The sequence below is a fragment of the Leptonychotes weddellii genome, unplaced genomic scaffold, assembly GCF_054177405.1.
Source record: "Leptonychotes weddellii isolate Sample4059 unplaced genomic scaffold, ASM5417740v2 HiC_scaffold_7046, whole genome shotgun sequence".
NCBI lineage: Eukaryota > Metazoa > Chordata > Mammalia > Carnivora > Phocidae > Leptonychotes > Leptonychotes weddellii.
The window spans coordinates 1,948-7,845 of NW_028040003.1; the positions used below are offsets into that span (position 1 = coordinate 1,948).

The following is a 5,898-nucleotide window of genomic DNA, read 5'->3' on the forward strand; positions in this document are numbered from 1 at the left end:
AGAGCAGAAGAGCTAGTTTCCAATCCTCTGCCTCAGAGCCGAGAGATCGCAGTCTGTTCTTCCATAAGCTCTCCAGGCCACACTATCTCCGTTTCTGTCTGTGCCACTATAAACTGTAGTGTCCTGGGTTGTGTGCCCCTCAGCAGCGCTCCCAGTCCTCACCTCCAGGTCAGGGCACGTTTCTGCCCTTTGTGCTTCTAAAACCACCAGCTGCCCTCAGTTTACACATGCGGCCCCACCGCTCAGGGTTTCAGTCTGGGGGGCTGCCCTAAAGTCCTTTCCCTGTTGCTACCAGTCTGTGAGTCTGTGCCCTGTCCCTGGAGCAGGAGGCTATCACTCACTGGTGGTGTAGGATCCCCACGGCTCCCTCCCCCTGTGTTTATCTTCCGATATCTGCCTGGGGAATCATGGCTCCCCACTTCATACCTCGAAACCAACTGCCTGCGATATTCTGTTTGTAGAGATCCAGATCTATCTTCTTACATCTCAGGCTGATTTCATGAGTGTTCAGAGTGATTTGGTGGATACCCAGCTCAATTCCCGGGACTGGCTGGAATAGGGTCCCCTACTCCTCTGCCATCTTTTCCTCCAGATCTGCCAAATTTTATAAAGCTGCAATAAGGAAAATAAGAGATGTATTAAGTGACATATTAAAGAATAAAACTGAAATCCCTAGAGTGGATTCTAGTGAGGAAAATAATTTATAGGTGGCATGGAAGCATCCCAACACAGTGAAGGAAAGGATTTGTTGTTCAATAAATGGTGATGAAAAAACTTTGTAAAAATTGAAATTAGCACCTCATATTACATCATACTTATAAAAATTCCAACTATGACAGGGAATTAAATGTGGAAAATTCAGTAAAGAACCAGGAGAAAAGTAAAGATGTCTGTATATATAATCTTGGCATAGGGAAAGCCTATCCAAGCAAAACTTCCAAAACAGAAACTATAAATTGATAAATTTAATCAATTAAAAAGAAAAGTTCTTCATGTCAAAAATAGTCAAAACAAAATTAAAAGACAAGTGATAAATTGGTAACATTTGTATGATGTGTATGTATATACATTATACATAGTCAATGATAATTTTCAGTAATCGCAGAAACTTACAATGTTAACCTCTTTGGAAATTGATTTAGCCTTACATATGACAAAGATTTTAAAAGTTCATACCTTTGGCTGTAGAAATTCCACTTCTAGAGTTGGAAAGTCATAAATTACCACTAAATCATGAGACAATGCTCTTTTCCTGGCAAAGGGGCAAAGTAATATAACAGCAATAATTATAGTATTGAGATTTACTCAGTATCTATTACGGTTTGCTTAGTGCTTTACAGAGGTACTGCTTCTACCTCTTTTGGCAAAGTGAAGCACATCAAACAATGTAATAGAGAGAAAGTCCTCAACAACACTTTTCTTTAGATCTTCTTTCTGACAAACATCTTTGATTATAATCAGTTTCTCCTAAGATATAAGAGAAATGTCAACTTAGGCTACCCAAGAAATCTCTACTGGGCCTGTTTAATATAAATGATGACACATGGAACATTCCCCAAGCTTTTATGCAAAATCTATTTTTTCATGGTGTTGCAGGGAAATGACTTTGGCAGGCTCATGATCAGACTCTGCTGAGATGCTTCTGAAGGTCACTAGAACCTGGGGACAGAGCATCCACATTTTCTCTTACACTCTGAAGGCTTTGATGGATTTCTTACTTTGGTAAAGCTTTGTATGTTCTGAAACTGATGGAACATTTCTTTTTCTCCATTTTAATGGATGAAGTATGGAAGTAATTCGTCTGGGACACAGTTACTTTATAAACTGGGATCGGAAGATGTATTACTCTGGAAAATCCACACCTGCAGAAGCTCGGACGACCACTCTAAATGAGGAACTGGGCCAGATTGAATATGTTTTCTCTGACAAAACAGGCACCCTCACTCAAAACATCATGACTTTTAAAAAATGTTCCATTAATGGGAAAATCTATGGTAAGGGAAACAGTTCCTCTTTCTTACTGATATTTTTAGTAGTCCTTAAGAACATAAGCAACTCTATTTTTAAAAACCAAACCATTTATTGCTGGCTTTCTTATTAATACAGGCATACAATAACATAGTGCTTGACATATAGTAAACACTCACTAAATATTTGCTCAATGAATGTTGAATAATTGAGATGAAACTTGGCATTTGTTACCATTCAGGGGTAGAGATAGGGGTTAGCTATGATACTGTCTGAAATTCCTTTTGGTACTCTAACTGTGTGATTGTATTCTGTGGTGCTTAATAGACCCATATCCAAGGGAGGACAAGTTCTTGGTAACTTGATTTAGCTTGGTAAAAACAGTATTTCATACTTGCTTCCTAACAGCTCTGGAATTGATGTTAGGGCCTGTGTTTGTAAGAATTTGCAATTCATTTCTAAGAATTCACACTGCACAGGGCTACTTTGAGTGGCCAGACAAGCTATTTCATTAATATCCCAATTCCTGTTTGAATGCTTTTTTCAGGATACCTGCTCTATATTAGGATTTTCAGGCATTCTATTTATATGTGATCCTTGTCACTCTGATTTTGGCCAGTTAGCAGACAGTTCTTAAGCTGAAAGCATGGGAACTCAGCAGAAGGCTTCTGTTGGGTGTCTCTGGATTCCTGATCTCCTTTCACTAGACTCTGAGTGCCCAGCTTTTCAGTACAGAAATCTCAAGAAGAAAAATCCAAGAAAGAGAGGGAAAACTTCCCTTTGTCTCCTGACAAGAAACTTCACACATTGCCAAATATTTTAAAGTAAGATTTAACCTTGAACAAAATTAAGAAATACAAGCAGTTAATTTTTATACTCTCCTGCCTGTTGACCTCCCTTTGCTACCCCATCCTGGTAACCCAGCTTTCCTCTGCTCCACTTCCCCCCCTTTCTGGGTGAGAACCAGATAATTCTCAGCCTGGACTTCTATAAGCCCTCAGTTACATTGTGCATTTCAAATATCACTATTATAAAAACTGGTAGATAAAATAGAGACTTTCCCTAAAAATTTTCTTTTGACATTATTTTCATAGACTTTCTAAGAATACTGGCTAAACCCAAAGAGTAGTTTAAATGGGAAAATTTTAGTCAGAGTATTAGAGATATTTTTAATTTGGGGGACCTTTTGGATTTTGTTTTTTTTTTGCCATGGCACACATTGATAATAACATAATAATGATAATATCACTTCTAGGAAATGATGCTAAGGAAATTATCAGACATGTGGACCAGGATTTATTTGTAGAGATGTTTGTCATAGGGATATTTTTAGCAAAGGCCCTTGATTTTCACAAAGTATATATATCCCAAGATCTTTGCAAATTTCCAAATCCCATGATAGCTTATAATTTCCCTAGTAAAATGCAGAACTGAAATATTTAAGTAACCTCTTTAGACCCTTAATTTGTATACCATTATAATTTATAATGCATTTTTGATGTCATTAAAATACATTCTTACTAAAGCAATCACAGCATGTTTAAGAATCACTTTTTCTTGTTTTCCTATAAGTTGGTTTTGTTTATATCATAGATCTAGCCTTGGGAAAATTTGATATTCTACTCTAATTTATCTAAATCTTCTATTTTCTAGCTCAGAACTTTTATTTTCTTTGACTTCTTTAACTTTTCTTCACTTCCATCACCAGCTTTATAGGCATGTTTCCTTTGGGGGAGGCATTTTACAGGAAGGCACAGCTTTGTTTCGTTTTTATTGGTTATGAGTTACTGCCTATGGCACAATGACTGGAGCATAACTGCAGTGAGTTTGAGATTTAAATTCCAGGAGCATGGCGAGTTTCATTGACTGGCTCTGGGACTCCGCCCACGCAGCAGTCACACAGGTCCAGATTTAGACCAGTGCTCCAGAAAAACAGCAAATACCGATTCATCAGAGGCTTTTCTTGGTCATAGCATTATGTAGCGAAAAGAAAGAGACTGGGGTTCAAAAACACATGAGGCTGACTTTTTAGCCTCAGTTTAGTAACTTCCCATGGATTTCTGTTCTTTGGTTCCCTCACCCATAGAACAGGAGTAAAAATCTTCATCTGGCAAGTTTGTTATGAAGATGAGTGATAATACAAGTGCCTAGCACAGGATTAATGCAAGGAACTCTTATTATCTTTCTAAGAAATACAGTCTTGGCAAATGGCATTAAATCTTCAAATGCTAAGCAAAAATTAGAAAAATCTTAAAAGCTTCCAAAGAGGAGAAAGCTAAAATAAATTATGCTATGTAGCTATGATACAACCATTCAAAATTAGATTCACAAAGAACTTTTGACGACCAGAGAAATTCTCACACTTGGGTTAAAAACAGCAGGAACCAGACATTTTTGAACTCTATGATAAATATATATAAACACACACACACATATACACACACACACAGCATGAAAGAAACTATAAATACTGGTTATCCATGGGGATGGGACTGTTAGTAATTTTTACTTTCTACTGTAAACATCTTGTATTTTCCAATTTATCTATAATAAGCATATATTGGCTTTATACAAAGAAATTATTTTTAAATATTTGGCATGTACTTGGCTATGGTTTCTGACTGCAGGGGGCATGGACACTGTTTAACATTTACATGCTAATTGACCTGGATATTACACAGCTGTATCTGGCCCAACCAAGATGGAGATGTACTCACCAAGCTCTAGCACTGGTGAGAATTGGTCTGTCTAGGATGTCATTTTGAATGCCTCAACTGTGGGGATAAAGTGGAAAACAAAAATTTGCCTCTGGCAAACATCATGGATAATGTGACAGCAGGATGATAAAATTTACAGAACATGATCATGAGCTTTATATTTTGTTTCAGTTCATACTGCATTTTAGTTCTATCTTGGGTAAACCTGAGTATTTCTCTGGGTTAATCACTGTGTCTAGGCTTACAGTTTGAAACCACTCCTAAAAAGTCTAAATTTGAACTCCTAATGCCTTCTACTAATGGTGCTTCAGTAAGTGTATTCCTTAAAACTAAATGTCTAAATCTAGTTTTAATTTCATTTGTTATTCTTAATTTTTGTTTTGGCAGGTGAAGTTCATGATGACGTGAGTCAGAAAACAGATATAACTAAGGTGTGGAGGTGACAAATTTCATTCTTACTTTTAATTTCAAATTGTACATGTGTTTTTAAAATGATGAGCTCCTGGAGGACTGATTTCTACTCTGACCAGATGAAATATTTAATATATAACTTTTAAAAAATAGATTCATATGGTTCAAAATCCCTTCTATGGAGGTCCCTCAACCACAGAGTTCCCTCTGTTTTTTAATTCTTTTAGAGATATTTCTGTGTATACAAGGAAGTATTTTTCTCCACTTTTTATGTAGGCGGTAGCATACTATCTATACCATTCGTAACTTTCTTTCTCAATGATATATTTGAGATCTTTCTAGATTAGTGGAATTGGAATTCCACTAATCCAACCAGTGGAATTGGAATTCCACTAATCCAGTTAGTGGAATTGGAAAATGAAATTGCTAAATCAAAAGGTATGTGCATTTGTAATTGATAAATATTGCCATTGTATTTAAAATTTTTACCAATTTATCCTGCCACAAACAATGTACAAGAGTGCTTTTTCCCACCCTTACCAACACGACGTTTTGTCAGAGTTTTTGATATTTGACAAGACTATGTGAAATGATATGTCAGTATGGTTCTAGTTCTAATTTATCTTATGAGCAAGGTTGGACATCTTTTTATATTTTTAATAGTTTATTGTATTTCATCTTTACCCATTTTTCTGTTGATTTGTCATCCATCCATGGTTTCTGTAAATAAATGTCACTTGTGTTAAGCTGTTTTCTCAGTGTGCTACTAGATTCTGTTTGCTAATGCTTTATTTAGATATGT

The 5,898-nt window shown here is 36.4% G+C and overlaps 1 long non-coding RNA gene across 1 annotated transcript; it reads left to right on the forward strand.

Annotated features, from left to right (window-relative positions):
* The first annotated feature begins 261 nt into the window (after positions 1 to 261).
* Positions 262 to 5,116, forward strand: LOC145719769 (uncharacterized). The gene is made up of 2 exons (XR_014142595.1): positions 262 to 1,994; positions 5,073 to 5,116. It is a non-coding gene; the product is annotated as an uncharacterized LOC145719769 (long non-coding RNA).
* The last annotated feature ends 782 nt before the right edge of the window (positions 5,117 to 5,898 follow it).